Genomic DNA, 22,485 nt, shown 5'->3' with positions numbered 1-22,485 from the left:
TTATGAGCAGAAAATTCTTACTTTAGATAGGAAGTATTACCAGAAAGCAAAGTTATTAGGTGAAGTTGCTTACTGTCTTACTACGTGAACTAATATAGATGAACAGAAAAGCATTTGGAGACGAGCCCTTCTTCAAATCGGTTATAAAGCTGTAAACTTCAGAAGCTAAACACATGTTGGGCAGAGTTAAAGAGACAATTTTAAGGGAATATTTGCTGGAGAAAAATTTGCCTGTGAAGACTTACACCTCACACGCTTTCTGTTAACCTTGTTTAAAACAAACTTAGCATTTTTGCCTTCCAGAAAAACCCACCGTTCTTTGTATCGACGGAGTACTGCACAAAGCGCATGGGTGAAGTCAATGGCAAAATTCCTAGTCCTGTTATGGAGACCAGGAAAGTTCACCCCATGTCATGCGTTTTAGCCGAAAGAGACCCAAGTCCCTTTGTTCTTTCATGTCCTTTTCACAGGAAAAGTGAGGAAATAATTGTCTTTCCTTTACATATCTATTATTATTGCTCCCCTATTTTTCTGCCCTTTCCCCCTTCAGCTGGAAATCACACTAAGAGGTGGCACAGATTTTAGCATTTGAGGGCAGGGAAGGGAAAAATACTGTTTCTCATAACTAAAAGCTAGTTGAGTATTCAGAAACTGCCATGTACAACATTTTTGACTTCAAGAGAGAGCAATTTAGGAGCCGTTAAACATCAGTTGGGTCATCAAGTCCAGTGTCTTACAATGTAAACCATCCACTGTACTTGAACTTCATAACTCTATCGAATGAATGACCTCTGGATTTATCTCACGTTTTGAAGCAAATTAAAAACACTGAACGCGTCTGGCACGAAGAACCAGGCATCACAGAAACCTGTTATGTCACAAAACCAGAGAAGGTATCAGTGACTTTAGCACCTTCTCCAGGAAAGTCTGAATAAAATGCAACTTGCCTTCAGAGCACGGTGTACTGGAATCTACAGGCGCTGCTGGCATCTTCATCTTTTCGTTACACTTTGGGTCTGTTTTCTCACAGCCAGGAACATAGTTCTACTTTGGCATTACACGGTAGTAAGGCGGAGCATACTTTGAAGAGCTACAACCTTGCAATAAAGAACAGATAGCAAAGAATTGTGTCTTGCATTGTTGGTTACAAATACCGAGACAAGTCTTAAAATCATTAGCGTCAAAAACCATACCTCTTTTCTTGCGAGATTCTTGAATTTCTTCACAGCGTTGTTCAAAATCTTCATCCATTTCCTCTCTCACGATGGCATATGCAGTATCTCTCAAAGCACAAGCTCTGTGCCTAATGAGACGATCTGAAATTTTACAGTCAGAACTGAGTCTTTTCTACCAGCCGATGAAATCCTTTCTTTTGATTACTTATCGAAAGATTTTGCTCTTTTCATAGATAGGTTCTGAAGGGTTATCTCAGTGAATATTTTCAGCATAACAACATAAAAGTTAATCATTAAAGCAAAAGCACTAGTTACTGATCAACACTTCTATCACAATTTCTTGTCCAAGTAGTTTAATGCTCCAACATTTACAACCTGGCAAGAAATGCTCTCTGTGGATGTTTAAAATGATCTAATCCCAAGTCTACTGTCCACAGACGACGTTTATCAATTTATACATTTTTAATTTTTCCAAATTAGGGATCAAAACACATTCTTACCTCCAGGGTCTTTATCTGGGTTGTACTGTAAAGCATTGCTGCAGATTAGATCGATATCTTTTAGAAAATCTCCTGCAGTTAGGTACTGGTGCAAGTCAATCTTCGAGAGAACTGCCGAAAGGTCCATGGGCTGTTTAATGACTGTGTCATAATCAGGTACCTACAAATGAAATATGCGTGTTCAGAGATTTAGCACAGTATCTACCAACATTAATTATTTTAATAACGTAAAATAAAGGACTTCTTCAAAACCCCAAATATTTATGACACATCCAAAGATATGGAAATTAACCAGTTAGTTGCTTGAAAATAGAAGGGCTATTTCAACTGGCTTTGAAGAGACAGACCAGAAGAGGGAAAAACAAGGAGCAGGGAGGTCAGAAGCACGTGTGGGGCAGAGAAGGGAGCAGACACCCAGGGTGGGATTCATTTCACTTTGCTTCAGAAAATCACAGCAAAGAAAGCTTTCTCAGTAGAGTCACCCGAGATTCTCTTTGTTGTTGGCGGGAAGAAAAAGGTGCAGGAATGCACCTTTGAAGTATCTGTCCTAGGCATCTACTTTTGCATGAGATAACTGGACCGAGAGGTGCCGATTTCTTTACTCAGACCATAAAAGGAGCCTAATGACTAGTAGAGATGAGGACATCTAGGTTTGTTTAGGTTATTTACGTCTCAGAAACTAGAAGTAAAGGGAAAGACAAGTCAGTGGATGTTTAGGGGAACAGGACTTTGCTGAAATGCAAAGCTCTATTAAAACGACAGCTGACTTCGAAGTATATGCCCCTGGCTTAGACTTATTCAATACATTACATGAGAAAAAAAAAAGACAGAAGCGTATGGGAGGAAGAAGAAACCACACAGCCCTTATGGTTGATCTTATACGGAGGAGCCCCAGACGAAACAGAGAATAGAATCTTAGAATTTATTTTAAAAACTGCTGTTCTTACTCCTGTTCTCACAGAAACTACTGACAGTCAATTAAAGAGCTTTAGGCTTTATTAAAACAGTCCTGTAGATACTGTTTATAATTATAAAGAAAGAGATCTCTCTGCTTTTCAGTGCTGTAACATGCCTACATGTCAAAGCCTTTTCATGAGTGAACTGTGTTGGCAGTTGGTCTAACTGGCAGTCGGTCTAGATGGTCGTTATAGGTCCCTTCCAACTGAAATATTCTAAAGTTCTGAAGGCATTGCAGAAGGAACCTGGGGCTTTCAGTGAAACTCAAATAACAGACATTTGAGGGCCTCAAGGAGTCAGCAAAAGTAAAAGCAAACTTCCTGCCTCTTGAAAAATCAGAATAGTACGGTCCTAAAAACAAAGACAAACCTTCCTATAAAGAGCACACAAACTCTGAGAAATATAAACACGCAGAAATTATGAATACACGCAGATAAAATGGTATTACAGATCAACACTAATTTACCTCCTCTGGGTCGACAGGCTTTGTAAATGCTCTGAAACGTCTGTCACCGGCAAGTCTACGAGTCACATCCCTTAAGAAAATCCTAAGTTCATGCAATATATCCTCCTCCTGCTCCTCCAGCTGTCTTATTTCTTCCTCTGTCAGCTGTGGAGGCTTAGGCGGTGGTGCTACAGGCAGTACTTCCAATGTCTGCCAAGCTTAAAAGAATCAGAAACTTTTAGTCAATTTACGATACTCAAATACAAGCCTATGAAAAATTATTGATAGAAAATTACCACCAAAGCAAATGCTGTAGAGCTGTTAACTTACAGTTAGCAAAGTTTTCTATGTAGAATATCCTCACCTGTCTTAGTTTTTGATGCAGGAGGTTTAGCAGTTTGATTTACAATTAAGTCCTCAAAAAATGTTCTTCTTTCTTCCTCATTAGGCAACTGGATTTTGAACACTTCATCATCATTAATAAACAATTCTTTTATCTAAAGCACGAGGAGAAAAGATATTTCAGAAGTAAGGTCACACAAATTCATGTTCTGTTCCAAAAAGATGAGTGCCTTTCCAAATTAAACTGAATAATCACCTTGATAAGACAAACTGTGAAAAGGTATCTTCTTGGCCTTAAAAGGCTGGATTTTCATAGGTTAGCATGGCAAATTAAAGTATCTTCTCTAAGGAACACCTCTAGAGTTAAAGCTCAATGAAGGGACCCTATGATACACTGATAAAGTGCTGACATTCAGCACCTCCTAGACTGCTTATTTTGTATTTACCTGCCTTGCTGTCCTTTAGTTTGAATCTTTATGGCAGCTATCGAAGGAACAGGCAGGATTCAGGAGACAAGTGTGGGCTTTTTTGGTAAGGTGCTGTGGGTTTTTTTTAAATTAATTTAAATGAGGTGTCTAAAGCTGCACACTTCCAAGTTTTACTCCATTTTTCAATCTCTACTACCAGAAAGTATGGAAGGAATTTCAATACTTATTTTAGAAAGAATTTATTAACCGTAGAAGAATTTCTGTAGAAAGTTAAGCCCTTTCAAAGCATTTGATGATAAACACATCTAGGCAACTCCCTCTCTCCCCCCCAGTAAATGAGACAAAATAATCAGAGCAGCATATTCACATTTTGAACACCTTCCTTTAATGCACACTCTCAGATACCTAGAAAGCTAAGCACATACTCTTACTGAATTTTGTTAAGAAATACAACTAAAAATAGATTTCCAAGTTACTTAAACAGAAGTTGGAACTTAGCTTTCTGATTTGTAAAGCTTTCACCGATATGAAGAAAGAAATTGAAATTTTTAATAAAGAATTTAAATTTGAAATTACATTCCATCATTAAGAGTGTGACCATCGTACTTTCTCTGTAAAACTATCTTTCACTTTTCAGTAAAAGTATCTTTTTCCCATGTACATTTCAAGCACCGTATATTCTTGACTAAGTACGTACCTAACAATCTTGAAGTCACTGGAATTATTGTCTGAAGTAAATGTTTATGTCTGTCTAATGAGCATGAGTGTGTGAGAAGGGGGAAAAAGTTGGGTCAAAGTCAATCTCTTTACTCAGAAAACACTTTAGGCAAATGCTTTCAAGCATTGTTTTGTCTAAGCAAATTTTAAGAGACCTGGTTAGGGTGCCTGAGTAATAACAGTATGAATTTGCTTAAGAGTGCACAGTACTCCAATGTTTAAAGGATTTATAAATTAACAAAAAACTGACTAAAAAAAGTAAGAAGAGTATCAACAGAAATACCTCTTCTGGGAGATCTGCATGACACACATCAGATGTTGCAAGCAGCAAAACTGGAGCAAATGCTGGAATGTTCTGCAGTAGTGTTTTAAAAGTAGCTCTCAATGTAGCTCCAGCAGCCTCCCACCACAAATGGATATGTGGAATATAAATGATACTTGGTGCTGTTCTTTGTGCTTCTCGCATCAACTGGTAAAATGAAAGCTTGGATAGGAAAACTAAACCATGTAGAACAGGCTAATAAATAACTACGTGTCAGTCAAACTATCTTATGAAATAGGAGCACATGCAGCCAAAACATCAAAACAATCCAACAAAAAACAACTCCTTAACAATAAGGTAAAATTTTCACTTCACTCAAATATGGACATTGCTACACAGACAGAAACTGACCTGAATCTCTGCCTGATTTCAAAACTACTTAGGTGTAAGGTAATGCCTAAAGAGCCTTACAACTCAGCTGCTGTGGTGGTGTGCCTGAAAAAACAAGACTAACCCTTGAGCAAGATGTATTAGCCTGGGTAAATCACTACACGACTCTGACTGCACCATTTTCAATTCAGGGTGCGCACATATCCAAGTCACTCTGAAGCACAGTTTGAACAAGCAAAGACCTATGTGAAAAGATGAGGGCTGACACTGTGAAAGAAGCCTGGTTACAATTCATAACTTCACGTACATTTTATAAGAGGTGACCAGTCTGAATAGCTGCCTGAATAGCTAAATCACTCACAGCCTCTCATTATCAATCAGACCAGATTACGTGCTTTGGAAGACCACAAGCCATTGCCTACAGATGGTACCTCGATCACAGAAGAGGACATGCATCTACCACATGAGGGAAGCGGCAACAGTCCTTTCACATGACAAATTTCTCCGTGCACCCTTTCAGATTATCAATATTCAGGGAGTTCCTGTCACAAGATGGGAAGTGCACGTGGTATATCCGGGCAGTGACTAGACATGCTAGTTATATGACCGCAGGTGCAACCATCACATAACACAAAAGGAATTGTTCCTCTTATGTGACAAATGAGTATCCAGTCATGTAACATGTCCATCCTTACTTGTAGAGCTCTCAAATGCTGCTACTAAAGGTGAAAATATTTTAATACAGTGATGTCAAACAACGAAACGGATTTCCTGCCTAAAAGTAAAAAGGAAAACAGCACTAAATCTGCTTATGTTTAATCTATAGTATAAGAAAAACAAACGTAAGTGTTCCATGAATTTTAACGCTTTTACTGCATATCCTGCAGCAGTACAAGCTGTATATGTATATATAAAAAAAGAAACACTTCTTTTCCCCAAAAGCTTGATTGCCTTACAAATATAATGAAAATGAAGGTTACAAAAAGTGCATGACAGGCAGTCAGGCTGCTGCAGAGCCATCTACTGGGAGCACAGATTCTTAAGCAGCAATGAAAACAACTTTCTGGATCCCACCAAGATGGGGAGGACTTCTTGCTATAAAGAGGGGTTTATTAGCAGCACCTCCCAGCTTCCCGAGCTGCTAGCAGCATCCTCACTTTCCATTCCTTTGGAATGAAAGATATGGCCACATGTAACATCCTCATTTGATATCATTTGATCTAGCAGAAAAGTGGCTTTTCAGACAGAAGTAAACATAACAGCACATTCAAACCAGGCCACCTCCATTAACAATGAATTTTGCTTACTTTACTAGTTTATATACAGTTCATGAATCCTATGAGATTAAAGAGAAAAAAAGGTACCTGTGCACATGTTTCTTCCGATGATGTGATGCTAACAAACAAAACGGATAGGTCTAGTGTATAGACTGGAAACTTTTCCAGGGCATGTATTACTGCAGGTGCCAAATGAGAAGCTTGCCCGTATCCTGGCTCTCCAACTAGTAAGAACCGTGGCCTGCAAGATGTTGGCTGGTAATAAGCATTTCTAGAACAGGAAGAAGAAAACAAGTTTAAAAATGAGGTGATGAATAGGCACACAGATGATAAGGTTTTTTCCTATACACCTTTCTTTCTTTTTTTTTTTCCCTTTCGGTAAATACTCTCCATGTTCCAGCAAATAATAAGCTGGTCTGTGATCAGGAACACTGTCAAAGCCCATTTTCTTTTTAAAAAACTTGTACCATACCTCCCTTAAGAAATCCTGCCAATCCCCAGCATGTCTGCTGTTCCTTTGGCTGGGTTAAGTAACGGCTCTTAAATCATACAGGGGGACTGTCCAGCCAAATACACGTGTGACAACTCATCAGTAACCCGATATGGGGGAGAATAACAACTCTATCTCTCAGCACATGCCAATCTGGATCTCCTCACTGCCCGTAGACACTGATTTTCAGTAGGTCTTGAGTTTAAGTAGCTGTGAGATCTCTACATCTGTCTAGTTTAGCTGAAATTTGGCCATAGTTACTGGAGATAGTGGGAAGGAAGGAGTAGAACAACATTTCTAGAAAAAAATTAACGTGGGCACTGAAACACATTAGCTGTATCTGAAGAAGTACACAGATGGACTGGTTAAATTACAGCAGTACACTCAATATGTATTAAGATGTATATTTATTTTATTCAGTCATTCTAATGTTTCATCTTTGAATTGTCTATTAATTTCCTAGCAATCCTGCTTTACTAGCATGAAACACATTTGTGAAGAGCATTCGTTTTTTTCCACCACAATACTATTGTACCTTTGCTGGCTGAAGTCAAAGATCTAGAGACCTAACCAAGCTCAGCAGGTCAGAAGATTTTCTGGACAGCGCAGCAATAGAAAGTGAGAAAAATAACTGACCCACCAGTGACGACAATAATCTGTTTTTTCAACTGTCAGCTTATATGACTTCCACATTAAAATGTTAAAAAGTTAACATAAACTTAGTCGGTTAAAGGTACAAAATGCAGACATTGTGTTTTAACAAACCGTTTCTCAGTTCTGTTTCTGCTACATAATTCGCTGCTGGTTTAACAGTCTTGGAAATTAGAAGGGCAAAAGATGTCTACACGAATCTGTAGGGGTTTTTTTAGCTAAAAGGACAGGCAGCACGTTTCTTTGGTCTTGAGTCTTTCAAGGAATGCCATGGATTAAATCAACACATTCTAATAGTCTGTGGACCACTTTGACTTAGGAAAAGAGGGCTGGGCCATTCAGTTTGATGGGTTATGGCAGTGTATTCCATTAGAACCTCAGTACCCAGCTGGATCTTCACGCTTACTTCTTGCAAATATTGATCACCCCCCCACACCCCTCCCCTCTACTTCTTCATCTACCACCCCTCACACCAAAACTGTTTACAGACACGGCCATCTGAATAATGCAAACATAAAGGGACAAATATGTACCTGCTAAAATTGAGGAATTTTTCCTTTTGTCTACCAGGCATTTTAGGAGTTGGCTTATCTTCAAAGATTGGTGGTGATTCCTCATCACTGTCAATCGCATAATTTCTTAAAATATGATTTAAACTGTCTGAAAGACAAGAGAGGTTTGTTAACTTTCCTGAATAGTCCATAGCTTGCTCTCACATTAATACAGCTTCTAAATCAGTGCTGGAGACCCCTTATATTGTATTTCTTCATTTGAGGGCACATGCAGAATGTTATTTTATGAAGAGTTTATCCTACCACAGATCTAAGGAGATTGCACAAGTCTCTACAAAGCTGTCCTACATCGCATGATTTGCATAAGGTATTCTCTCTCTGTTGGTGAAAACAATAGGAGGTTTCTTCCTTAGAATAAAGATGATTAGGAACTTCTGTAGTTCCTAGGCACCTGAAAAACCCAACAAGGCCACTTCTTTCTGGAGCAGGTTCCCCCACTGGATGTGGGGAAATTAAGTGAACATGGTGGCCACAGACTTCCCTTTGTCTAGGACTAGTGAGTCAGAATATACAGACCAACACATCTTCTAAATAAGGCTCCTCAAAGATCCCCGAAGGAAGAGATCATGAAAGGCCGACAACGGAGACGGGATGCAATTACCAATCCCTTAGCCTCTCTGCTTTTATATTGTTGGTGGGTTTCTGCCTCTTTTACCAATGCAAACAATCTACCAGCTCTACTGGGAGTAATACTGGTAGAATATTCTCCAGGGATTAGGATAATAACTAACTATTCATGGATCTCCGTTAATCAGGAGTGCAGCGAGTTTATCAATTTATTTGCTGTCACCAACCGACAGACAACTTGGTCAGGGCTGATGCAGTCAGGAGTGTGAGCTCACATACGCTATGCAAGCCAAGCCCCAGAGTATACGTTACTGAAACATTCTGATCTCATGTGCAGGCGTACAGTGTGATCCACAAACATTCAAATTAAGAGACTATGGTTAAAAATCACAATAGCTGTAACACTATTTAGCTTAAACCACTTATACTTGTATTGTGGTTCCGACATTCTTCACAGGAATTAGAAGCATTCATGTAAAAATGCCCTCTCCCCCCATTTAAACATTTATTTTGAAAGAGGTGCCTCACACATTAAACCTTAAATCCATCTCTACGAATGATAAACACGATATTAGCTACTGTCAGAAACAGGGTGCTCTAGGAGAGAATGCATAGTTCTCTCCTATGTATTGCGAGTCATTCACAGCTCCCATCCAGCACTTCAGTTTAGAATCCAGAATAAAAACTATGCACGATATTCCTGAAATAAAGGCGTGCATGTGCATATTATAAAATCCTACTGTCATTATGGCTGAGAGGTTTCTGTATGTTGATTGCACAAATCGGAAGTTTTTGCTTTGGCAGAAGTTTAAAGAAGCGGCTACTATTGTTATACCTTGCTGTTGGTCCTTCTTTAGAGCAAGCTCTGCGTGGGGAAATACTCCCTGCAAGGCTTGTAAAATTCTTGCTAGTGTGTTTTCAAGCAGTGGTTTTGAAATAGGTGATAGTGCTCGCCCAGGTGAAGCCACAGCCCTCCGTGAAGCTGGAACAGTCTTCTGCATAGCCATGACAAAATCCTTCGCTGTTATTTTAATAGAAGCAATATCTAACTGCAGTTTCTCACTGCTTTTGTATATTTGAGGGTAGCGGCGGCGCAGAGCACAGAGGGCAGCTTCAGCACATAAGCATTTAATATCAGCACCACAGTATCCTAATAAACAAAACAAGAATCAAATGTTATGTCAGTCTCAGGCAACACAGAAGTCAAGGCCAAGGTTTCCAAAGTGCAACACTGAAAGACTTTGTATGCAGCTAAAAATTAACAGGCTAAGAGATAATCCAAAGCATTACCGAACTGCAGAGAAGTTTTGTTACGTGGCTCGCAGCCTGATACCCTGCGCTTATGAAGCGGCCTCCTAATCAGAACTTTAGTCCTGAGGAAGAGGCCCCAAAGCTCTTTAATGTTCTGAGAGACAAGAAGAAAATTAAAAGAAAAGAAGCATCTAACTTTGTTTGCTCCCAAGGCGTGTCAGCTGCCTCACTCTGCAGCAAGGCACAAGAGCTCGGGTGCTGCCGGGTACAAGCTCAGATTCCTTAGGACTCAGTCACGTGCAGTGACTGACTTTGTTTTCAAACTTACCAACACATTTTTCAGCTAGCTCTTCAAGAAACATGTCCAGTGGCTTAGGGGTCCAGTCTCGTGTGTGAATCTTGAAAATATCTTTTCTAGCCTGGAAACAAAATGGTTGCATTTTGGTTTGTCCTAAGTTTTCTCTTAAAAATAAAAAACAAAACACAAAACCACCTCACATTAACAAAAATACTTTTTCTCTCCAATTCAGCAAAATCTCATGCTGACAGGCTCATTAGTTCATCAAATTTGGTTTTCTGCCAGTTCATTCAAGGAAGACAGTCCTAGCACTACCTTTCAAATTGCTACAGTTACTACAAAGAACAATAATTATGACTCAAACTCCTGTCATTGATCCAGAAAATGTCAAATGTTGCCTGTCTTCGTGTCTGATCTTAGCAAGACTTTCATTTAAGTATTTCCTGGTACACAGATTAATTATGGCAGATTTCTAGAATTCTTCCACAGTAGGGAACCGTGTATTATATCCGTTTCATGGCACCTCCTCTCCTGTTCCTGAAAGCAGATAGAAACTGGAGGCAAATGTGTGTGTTAACTACACTGCTCAGTGCACTTTTATTAGCCTTCACTCCAATAAGCATTTTATCCTTTTTCCAAAAAGTGCTACTAAAAGAAAAAGCAGTATCAGCGGTAGCCAGAGAAAAACCACAAAAACAGGGTTCCAGTTTTGCACACTATCGTCCCCCCAATATTTTTTTGTTGCTATATACCTATTTTTTCATTGCTTAGCTATTGCCATTGAACTAGAAGCTTCCCAAGCCCTGCACCTGTGCAGTGTACTTCACATCTTTGTCCAAGTCGCTGTTAACGAGTACCAGTAAGAATGTCAGATCCCCAAATACTTATAGGTAACGCCCAGGATACCCAGCCTGGGAACAGTCCAACACAGGTACGTCCACTATCCATTCATAAACCAAGAACTGAGAGCAAGAGCGCTTCAGGGTGAAAGTGCCTAATTGGATTAAATAAGTAAGCAAACATGAACCACTTTGGGAATGAAAAATCTTAAGTTGCTCCAGCACCAGCCTTGGTAAAAGTTGTTGTTAGCAAAAAGGCATTCTTGCGTGCACACCATTTCTGTCATTTTCCAGATGAGATAGCAGTAATTTATAGCTAATTCAGACATTGATCCTTACTTAAACATTTCAGTGACTAGCAGCATCCCCTTTTCTTGGCTGGTCACAGTGAAACCAAAATTAATTCTAGAACTACCTACTTGTTGAAATCATCTTAGTCATATATATTCAGTACCAGATCTGCCCTCCACAGCACAACGCAGCTCTCTCCAGACATCCCTCTTTTGTCCAAGTTGTACAACACTGATTTCGACTTTAACTGCTCCGTGATACTGCACTGTTATGTGATTTTGTTACAAAGAGGGACTTTGCCACATTAGCATTAGGGTTGAGTTTAAGTTCTGACCTCTTTATTTGGCAGGCTGAAGAGGAACTCTCGATCAAACCGTCCGGGTCTTCGTAAAGCAGGATCTATAGAATCCAGCCTGTTGGTGGCTCCAATTACCACAATCTCTCCTCTGCTGTCTAACCCATCCATAAGTGCCAGAAGTGTTGATACAATAGAGCTAACAGAAAAATGTAATTTTCATTCACTGGTTTAGTAAATTTTGTTACGTTTTACATGACCTTCTCCAATGACCACTCAAAAAGGACAAGCTTTTATTGATGAGATGCTCCTTCCTGAAAGACTCGTTTTAAGACATAAAAAAACAGACAAGGTAACACAGGTCTTGTGCTGCTATCAAGCTTAGTGAATTGTTTTCAATTATTGTTTAAAAACCATCTGAAGTTTAGTAGCATTGAATTACTAGTTTTCAGGACAAATGAATGTGTCACATGAAGTTAAATAGGTTGTGGTCTTCTTTTCACAAAGATCTAGCAGCTTCTATGTAGGTACAAAAAATGTACTACCTATGGATTTCGTCTTGTTCACAGGACCGCACAGGAGCAAGACCATCTATCTCATCAAAGAAAATAATTGAAGGTCGCATCTGGTAGGCCTAGAATGAAAACACAGGAATACTGACATAAGTAAACCAGCACAATTTTAAAGAGAAAAACGTCATGGTTGGAAAGTCACTGGAGCTAGATTTTTCCAGCTAGCATCAGGGATCTCTACTAATTGAGCTAACGGAGTAAGTGGCACGAGTAACAGAAGACAGCAGCTATGTCAACCCACTGAGACTGGGTGACAGGAAACAAATCATACCAGTAGTTTTTACAGCTATTTGGCAACCACCGAGAACAGAGCCAGGACTTAATTCAATTACAGGTTCTGGAAGCAAGCTTCTGTTATGAATTTAAATGACCATGCTTGCAGCCTGCATCTGTTTCCCTCTGATCTAAAGCCACCGTCTCTTGCCTCTTGAAACCTTTTTTGTGGCTGTTTGATGTTTTTTTTTTTTTGGGGGGGGGTGCTTTGCGAGGTTCTCTCATTTGTTTTATTAATCTTTCCCAATACATCTCAAGATTTCAAGCCCCTAAAAAACCCACTGAAAAAAGAAACACTGACAATCCCGTTTCAGTGGAAGGAACTGACAAAACCCAAAAAAGAGTGAGTTCTTAAAAATATTGACCACAGAAAACTACAGTTACAACTCGGACAGAACACGTGGCACGTTTCCACCTTACCTGATCAAACAATAAACGAAGCTGTCGTTCAGATTCCCCCGCCCATTTACTGAGGCAGTCGGCACCTTTTCTCATAAAAAAGGCTATTCTCCTGTCACCTTGGCTACATTCATTAGCAAGTGCACGAGCAACCAGTGTCTTCCCAGTCCCTGGAGGGCCATAGAAGAGACAGCCTCTGCAATTAAAAATACCAAAGATTCACATAAGAAAAAAACATCATGGCAAAGTACCTATTACAACCCTCATCCCTACAACACACAACTCTTCTCTCTAGCTTACACTTGACGTGTAAGAGAGCGGTAACAGCTGAAGCGTGAGAAAAGTCAAACCAGATGGAAGTTTTGTGTTCCTACACAACTCAACAAGGCAGTAAACAACATGAATAAAGAGGATCATGCAGATGTACAGAACCTTGAGAAATGATCGTAGTGTCCCAGAACAACACTTCCAAAACTGCTGACAAACTAACAGGGGTGGTTACAGCACAGTGGAGCCAAACAAGAACAAACTTCAGCACAGAATCTAAGACTGGGCTAACTTATGAATCACCAGTTCATTCTTCAATGATACACGGCACATTCATTCTTGTTTTCACAAAAGGCAAGATTTGATAGTAAAGCATTTAATTCTCCCGTAAAAAGCTTTAAGTTAGTGGACTTGGTCTCCCATTGCTGATGATAAATGAGGAGGAAGTCTGAAGCTGGGATATATAAATATAGCCATCAGATAAATATAGCCATCAGATAAATATAGCCATCAGCTAGAAAAGCCAATACACTGCTGTTTCAAAAAGAATTTAAATGAATAAAGAAGCAAAACACAGATTTTGTTGTCGTTCTTTGTAATACTTTTAAAGTTACTGAAAGCAAAGGATTAAAAGTCGTATTTCAATATACCATGATTGAGTTTTGCTGACCAAGAATATGTAAAGCTAACTAATAATTTCATTTCATAACTAAGTACAACAAACGCTGCAAGGTTCTAGTTGCAAGTCCTATCAATTGTAAACTTGATACTTGAGCACTTGAAAAAAAAGAGAGTCGGTGGGAGAGACAACTGGACTTCCAAGAAACAAATTACAGTTGACTACCAGTAGGTAATTCCTTCTTCCTGCTTATAAACTAATGAAGTTGACTTGTACGTAGAACTCAAAACAAAAACACTCCAACCCTGCCTTTTAAAGGCAAGACACTTTCAAAGTATATTCTCCCCACACAGTACATCTTTGAACCTACATATATTCTGGATTCTATCCATTTTTAAGAAATTACTTTTTACTACTGCTAAAAAACCCCATCAACACTCCTGAAAATTTTGAAGCATGGAAACATATTGATACCTCAGTTGAATATTCTCATGAAAATGGGTGACCAGCAGGTCGAGGGAGGTGATTCTTCCCCTCTACTTCACTCTCATGAGACCCCCCCTGGAGTACTGCGTTCAGCTCTGGGGCCCCCCACGTAAGGACAGGGACCTGTTGGCGCAAGTCCAGAGGAGGGCCACAAAGATGATCAGAGGGCTGGAGCACCTCTCCTATGAAGACAGGCTGAGAGAGTTGGCATTGTTCAGCCTGGAGAAGTGAAGGCTCCGGGGAGACCTTAGAGCAGCCTTCCAGTACCCAAAAGGGGCCTACAGGAAAGCTGGAGAGGGACTTTTTGCAAGGGCATGTAGTGACAGGACAAGGGGTAATGGCTTTAAAACTGAAAGAGGGTGGATTGAGATCAGCTATAAGGAAGAAATTCTTCACCATGTGGGTGGTGAGGCACTGGAACAGGTTGCCCAGAGAAGCTGTGGACGCCCCAACCCTGGAAGTGTTCAAGGCCAGGTTGTATGGGGCTTTGAGCAACCTGCTCTAGTGGAAGGTATCCCTGCCCATGGAAGAGGGTTGGAACTGGATGATCTTTAAGGTCCCTTCCAACCCAAACCATTCTATGATTCTATGAAACAATGTCTGTTACCTTGGAGGTTGAATTTTGAATCGCTCAAAGACTTCTGGGTAAAGCAAAGGAAAAACGACCATCTCTTTTAAAGCTGAAATGTGGTCAGAAAGACCACCCACACCATCAAACCGTACCTAAAGATAAATTCAAAAGAACACATTTTGTATGTTAAAGAAAGCTGCAACCTTGATAAGGTTCCATCAGAAATTGTATGTCAGCACAAAGGAAATGCTCTGGGCAATTTTCAAACTGCTTGAGAGAAAACTGTAAACCAAGGTAGCTGTAGACAGCACGTTATTGAAAGCTTTCATAAACACTGGAAACATCTCACTGACACAATGAACTAAAAATACTTACTGAACAATCTGTTTGCATTGGATCAACGTCAGCCAGACGTGCTCCAATTTTCATTCGATCCTTGTGAATTCCCTTCAAATCGTCTTTCCAAAAGTTTAGTGGAAGACACCTGATTTGAATTAAGGAGAAAGAGAAAAGCGCTTTCTAACTTACGATGCAGCTAGAAGGTTTTTGCTTTTATAACAATGGCAAGTGAATGCAGAAAACCTTACAAATGAGCTTAAACTTCCTAAATAGTTAAATACGTGTTCAAATTGTTTTCTATTTAATGTCTGTGAGTAAATAAAGGAAAAAGGTCACTGCAGGCATTAAACTGGGTTTACTTTAACAACTCTTAGCACTTACGAATAGCCACACCAGTCAACACAGCACATACATGAATGCAAGCTCTCACTACTTAAAAATTAGATCAAATGTTCAAGGTTTTTATAGATTTAAGAACAAGCATTTGAGATTTGCAAAAATACACTGTTTTCAGGTTTATTTTCCCTCTCGGTGAGCACAGTAAAAAAAATCCATTTAAGCAAGAGAAAAATAAGAATTCTAAAGATCATAGTAAGACAACAGAAAGAAATTATGGCAGTTTATAATAGCACTTAAGTTGTTCTGCATGATAGCATTAAGTAATTTTCAGTTCACAGCCTTCCTCAGACAACAGGCTGCTTGTTCTTCTCTTAACTGTAATCTAAGTTTTGTACTGGTTTTCCATGACTATACATGCTGGAAAAAACATCCCACTGCTGTTACACTTGGCAAACCTTTCTGAAAACAATGTCCATTTGGGCTTCACAAAGAGAATTAAGCCATGGACAGACAGGCAGAAACACTGGGACTACTTCACTTTGGCTTTATCCAACTTTCCTCAGTATCTTAACTCAACCAAGCATTATAAAAACATTCATAAGCATGGAAGAAAAGTTAATTAAAAGTGAAGGCAGTTCTGATGCTAAGAAAATTCATTTAGAGGGCAAGTACATAAAAGATGCTCTGGTATGAAGACCTCTCTGCAACTGGCAATCCCAAAACAGAGACACCAGTGGCAAATTTCAACATTGGCTGTGCCCAAATTCTTTACACATGAAACACCTTCCAAATACATCCTCCCGCACATGCTCTCAGACCTGGAAGTCTTAAGCAGCCACAAGCACCTATTTCCAAAAAACAGGTTAAACAGTTTTGCTGCGAAGTACAAAGCCCCACACCTTACACAAATCAATGTATTAACAATAATTCACAGAATCACAGAATCACAGAATCACTACGGTTGGAAAAGACCTGTAAGATCATCAAGTCCAACCTGAAAAAAAAAAAAAAACCAAAAAAAAAAAACCACACACAAACAACCCACGCAAGCCAACCACCACACAACAACAACAAGGCACAACACACCAAAAACCAACCCACCCAACACCACACAGCACCATGTCCATCAAGCTACATCCCACAATGCCACATCCACACGCTCCTTGAATACCTCCAGGGAGGGTGACTCTGCCACCTCCCTGGGCAGCCTATTCCAATGTTTCACTACTCTCTCGGTAAAGAACTTTTTCCTAATATCTAGCCTGAACCTCCCCTGGCGCAACTTGAGGCCATTTCCTCTAGTCCTGTCACTAGTCACTTGGGAGAAGAGACCAACACCCACCTCTCTGCAACCCCCTTTCAGGTAGCTGTAGAGAGCGATGAGGTCTCCCCACAGCCTCCTCTTCTCCAGGCTAAACAACCCCAGCTCCCTCAGCCACTCCTCATAAGACTTGTGTTCCAGACCCCTCACCAGCTTCGTCGCCCTTCTCTGGACATGCTCCAGCACCTCAATGTCTTTCTTGTAGTGAGGGGCCCAAAACTGAACACAGTATTCGAGGTGCGGCCTCACCAGCACCGAGTACAGAGGCATGATTACCTCCCTGCTCCTGCTGGCCACACCATTTCTGATACAAGCCAGGATGCCGTTGGCCTTCTTGGCCACCTGGGCACACTGCTGGCTCATATTCAGCCGGGTGTCGATCAACACCCCCAGGTCCTTTTCTGCGGGGGAGCTTTCCAGCCACTCGTCCCCAAGCCTGTAGCGTTGCCTGGGGTTGTTGTGGCCAAAGTGTAGAACCCGGCACTTGGCCTTATTGAACTTCATCCGGTTGGTCTCAGCCCATCGATCCAGCCTGTCCAGATCCCTCTGCAGAGCCTTCCTACCCTCAAGCAGATCAACACTCCCTCCCAACTTGGTGTCGTCTGCAAACTTGCTGAGGGTGCACTCTATCCCCTCATCCAGATCATCAATGAAGACATTAAACAAGACCGGTCCCAAAACTGAGCCCTGGGGGACTCCGCTTGTGACCGGCCGCCAGCTGGATTTCACCCCATTCACTACAACTCTCTGGGCTCGGCCATCCAGCCAGTTTTTTACCCAGCGAAGAGTGTACCTGTCTAAACCACGGGCCGCCAGCTTCTCTAGGAGGATACTGTGGGGAACAGTGTCAAAGGCTTTGCTGAAGTCCAGGTAGACAACATCAACAGCCTTCCCCTCATCCACTAGGCGGGTCACCTGGTCATAGAAGGAGATCAGGTTGGTCAAGCAGGACCTGCCTTTCATGAACCCGTGCTGGCTTGGCCTGATCCCTTGGGTATTCTGCACGTGTCCCGTGAGCGCCCTCAAGATGAGCCTCTCCATAACCTTCCCCGGCACCGAGGTCAGGCTGACAGGCCTGTAGTTCCCCGGATCCTCCTTCCGACCCTTCTTGTAGATGGGCGTCACGTTGGCAAGCCTCCAGTCATCCGGGACCTCCCCCGTTGACCAGGACTGTTGATAAATGATGGAGAGCGGCTTGGCAAGCTCCTCCGCCAGCTCCCTCAGCACCCTTGGGTGGATGCCATCAGGCCCCATAGATTTATGAGTCTCCAGGTGGCATAGCAGGTCGTTAACTGCTTCCTCCTGGATCATGGGGAGCCTATTTTGCTCTCCATCCCTGTCATCCAGCTCAGGGAGACGGATACCCTGAGGATACCTGGTGTGGCTGTTAAAGACTGAGGCGAAGAAGGCATTAAGTACCTCAGCCTTTTCCTCATCCTTCGTGACAATGTTCCCCGCCGCATCCAGTAGAGGATGGAGATCCTCCTTGGCCCCCTTTTTGTTGTTAATGTATTTATAGAAGCTTTTTTTGTTGTCCCTCACGACCGTGGCCAGGTTGAGCTCTAGCTGGGCTTTCACCTTCCTAATTCCCTCCCTGCATGACCTAACGAGGTCCTTGTATTCCTCTTCACTTGCCTGCCCCTTCTTCCAGAGGTGGTAAGTTCTCTTTTTTTCCCCGAGCCTCAGCATAAGCTCCTTGTTCAGCCAGGCCAGCCGTCTTCCCCACCGGCTCTTCTTACGGCACAGGGGCACTGCCTGCTCCTGCGAGCAGGACATACCAGTGCAGGCAGAGGACGAGGAGGAGACCCTACCTGATCAACGACCACGGAATGTTAGCAGAGGTTGCCAGTAACAACCCAGAAGTTCCAAGCTGCACCACCCTGTTGGAACTCTACTATGGAAGGCACCTGCAGCCCAGCAGTTGTCACACGGATGTACCGTATACGTAAGGGCACGTAGGGAAGTCTCAGCCTGACCACTGAATACATTTAGCTCTTGCTGCCAGGAATAACAATACCTTTTTCTGTTGTCAAAAGAAGGAGAAAGTCCCTAGCCAATATTATGCCATAGCAGAAAGGCTTGCTAGTAAGGCTCATTTTAGTAGCTTTGTAAGATCATGAAAAAAACCCACTTACTTTGTTATAAGTTTGTCGAACAAAACAGATTGATTTGTAATGGTGTAACGACTTTGTTGAAGTCTGCAGCTTCAGCGGACCTCCAAATCCCCGTTTTCTTCATGGACTTGTTGTGCAGCTTTTGCATCAGCTCCGGTCTTCAGTGTTCTGGTGACTACAATGCATTAATGTATAAAATATTTTGAGACAGAAAATACGTTAGTCCCTTTATTTCACCGTTGCTCTAGTAAAATGTAAAAAAATCTGCAGTGGCTTGATTTTTTCTTTAAGTACTGAATTGGAAGTTATTGTCATCACCACAGCATTCAACTTAAATTAATTATGTTTAAACTACCTACCTAAAAGCATGACTTGTATAGCAATTTTTTAATAGACTGGGAAGCCAATCTGATGAAAACAAACACGCAGCTTTTGTTCCATGCAGGAAGCAAGTTCATTCCAGTTACTTCTTTCTGGAAAAGTGAAAGCAACAAATACCTCTCTCTAAGGTGTTTTTACTCCATTCATGTCAAATTGTATCGAATAGTTTTTTTAAAAAAATATTTATGTGGGAAGTCTCTTCTTAAGATGCGTGGTTTTAGTCCATTGTTTAAGCATGCATCACTCATTTTCTGCATCCTGACACAAAAGCTCTAGAAGATAAGAAACGTCTCAAGATAAACTCCCAAATAGCAAAGAACTCAAACGCTTGCCTGCTTTAAAAACGATCTGCCCAGTATTTACCACACAGCATCCTTTGCCACGGGTCTGTTACTTGCACTATCATTAAAACAGTTAAGAGAGGTCAGTGAGGAAGTAGTGCACAATTAGAACTTGAATTACTACACACAAAGCGCATTTCAGGCCCCTTCCTGCGTTCAGCCCATCCATGGCTGGCAGGACGCTGCCTGGAAATAACGCATTTTCCCAGCTGCCAGCAAGCAGCCTCACAGCACCAAGCCTGCTTGTGTACTCAGCACAGTGATTCAGTTCCAAGGTGAATCACTGAACTTCAGTGACACCTTCCCCACATCAGCGGGTTTGTGCGCCTCATGACTGAATTACTTTTTAACTCAAATATTACCTCCTATTTGCAAGAACGATTTTCAATTAATTTGTGTCCTGCAGACTCCAGAAAATCCGTGTCACAAAGAAACCTGAGCTAAGGAACAGATTCTCAGGCACTAGTGCCTAAGAGCAGGCTGGAATTCAAGCTGTGTTCTCCCCAAGCCTGACAGGAATTAATAGCATATCCTTCTATTCTCACCTACCTCTTTCCTAAAACTCGTAGGAAATTCACTATCTTTTCACTATCTATTTTCACAACTTCAGCTGCTTTGGGTTGATAAGTTCAGCAGTTTTTGTGGCCAAGTTAAATAGATGGAGTGACCAAACACAATCCTTCTCAGAAACCAGAGTAAAAAGGAATCCTAGGGAGTTACCACTACTTACCTTCTTTATATTCTTATTTTTTTTTGGTCTGACTTTGGCTTTGCCAACCGCCTACATTAAGAAAGAGAACAGAGGAGAGAAAGAAGAAAAGAATTATTGTATTAGAATATTGTATAGAAGTCTTGTACTGTTCCCCATCAAGACTAGGAAACCTGACCAAGTTTGTAATCCAGTGCTCCACATCATGCAAAGAAAAGCCTGTGGACCACACTGAGGATTCAGGTCCCAAGTCTGCTGCGTACCATATGCAGACAGTTCGGTAAGGACGCAACTTTCCTAACCGGCTAATCTTGAAGTCTCAATAGTGCAAATAACATCTCAGTAACCAAAGCGGAGGAGAGATCTCAAAGGAGTTGGGAAAAGATGCACGTTTTTTATACAAGCAGAAGACTTTTACTAAGAAGAGTGATTCTGGTTCTAAGACACTGACACTGACATTAACATAATCATACTGCCCCGCACATTTTTAGCTGTAGATTTATCATGACATGACTCATTGTGCATGCTTTCACTTTTCCTTTTAATTCTATGAATTGAACAGGGATTGGACATCTAGAAATACAATACCTCGTAAAGTGTCTTCCATTGACATTTTCACTTAATATTTCCATGCTTTTGTCAAAGCTAGAGTCTGAACAGGGCGGCATGTTTTTTCTCATTGATTTCAAACAGTGTCCACTGAAGCATTCAATTTTGCCAGAGGAAAATTCCTAGGGAAAGAAAGAAGGAAATAAGAACATATTAATCTGAACCATGTATGTTGAGCTAAGAAGGGAATTCTCCCTCCTTTAGGCAAGTTTATTCTGTAAGTCTCATGACTTGATAGTGGTGCAACTCATGGCAGGTAAGCCTTGAACCACTTCGGCACCAAGAAGTAGCCCTCAGAAAAAAACCCCAGCCAACCAGCTTTCAAAGCTAAAGCTCCTCTCCGCCACACCTTTCTTGTGGACAACTTGAGCTTAATAGCCTTTGAAAAAATTATTGCGGCAAAACCTTTCAGATAAACTTAGTGTTTCATGAAAAAACCCCCACCTTTTATTTCAACATTGGTTCAGAGAAGCAGCCAAGCTTGACCTTGCATGTCCTGGGATTAAAATCTAGTTAGGAGAGTTTTTCTCCTCTTTCCGTTCCATTTGTGACCTCATTTGGAGGGATATTAAAAGATTTCCTTCAGGAGGATGGCATTTATCCACAGGAAGCCAAAGGGAACTCAAGATACACTTCTTTTATTACCATTGATCTTGTTCTGAGTACTATCACTTCTACTATGTGAGGAAAGCTGTGATGACCATGAGAGGTGGCTTGTTCAATTTACAACCCAAGGTTTCATTAGGAATACCCCAAACTACATCTCACACTGAAAAAGGCAGAAAAACGACCAGATTCTTCTACTTCTTGACACTAACTTTACCAAGAGGTACTTCCATTAGTAGTTGATGGAGATGGTGACAGAAGCGTGAAGAATGTCACTACAGGAGGGCAGTGATGCATGCGTAAGGCCCATGCAGGGCCATGCAATGAGAGCTGTGGCCACCTGCTGCTGAGGGGTCAGCCCTGAGCCACAGAGCTGGGCAATCCTGTAACTGTCTGACGGTCTTCTCCTCAGTCAACCTTGAACAAGTCATCCCCACCGTTCACCTGACAACTTCTCATGATAAGACAGACCTTTTGCATGAGGAGGATTTCCATCACCTTTCCTTCATGGCTCGTTTTAAGGAGCACCTCCCTTCCAGCAGTCCTCTGGGCTGGTGGAGCAAGGCCTCATGAGACGCCTCCCATAACCGGCTTTTGAATTGGGGCATCTGAGATGAAACCCCTGAAGACATTTTCTGCTTCTCAGATCCAGCACAGATGGATGTAACAAGACCTAAAGCTTAACAAGAGGCAGTCGGATATGTCAGAGTCACCCTTAACATTTTTCCTCTCAAAGGTTTAAGAAAGAAATCATAACAGAAAGCCTTTCAACTATTTTTCAATTTGACAGAG

General features: G+C 41.3%; 1 pseudogene; it reads right to left on the bottom strand.

Moving 5' to 3' along the window:
- Window positions 1–55: 55 nt before the first annotated feature.
- LOC132320848 (ATPase family AAA domain-containing protein 2-like) lies at window positions 56–22,202 on the bottom strand (annotated as a pseudogene).
- Between the last annotated feature and the right edge of the window lie 283 nt (window positions 22,203–22,485).

Source organism: Gavia stellata, unplaced genomic scaffold (genome assembly GCF_030936135.1).
Source record: "Gavia stellata isolate bGavSte3 unplaced genomic scaffold, bGavSte3.hap2 HAP2_SCAFFOLD_34, whole genome shotgun sequence".
Classification (NCBI taxonomy): domain Eukaryota; kingdom Metazoa; phylum Chordata; class Aves; order Gaviiformes; family Gaviidae; genus Gavia; species Gavia stellata.
This window is presented reverse-complemented; position numbering and strand designations above follow the sequence as displayed.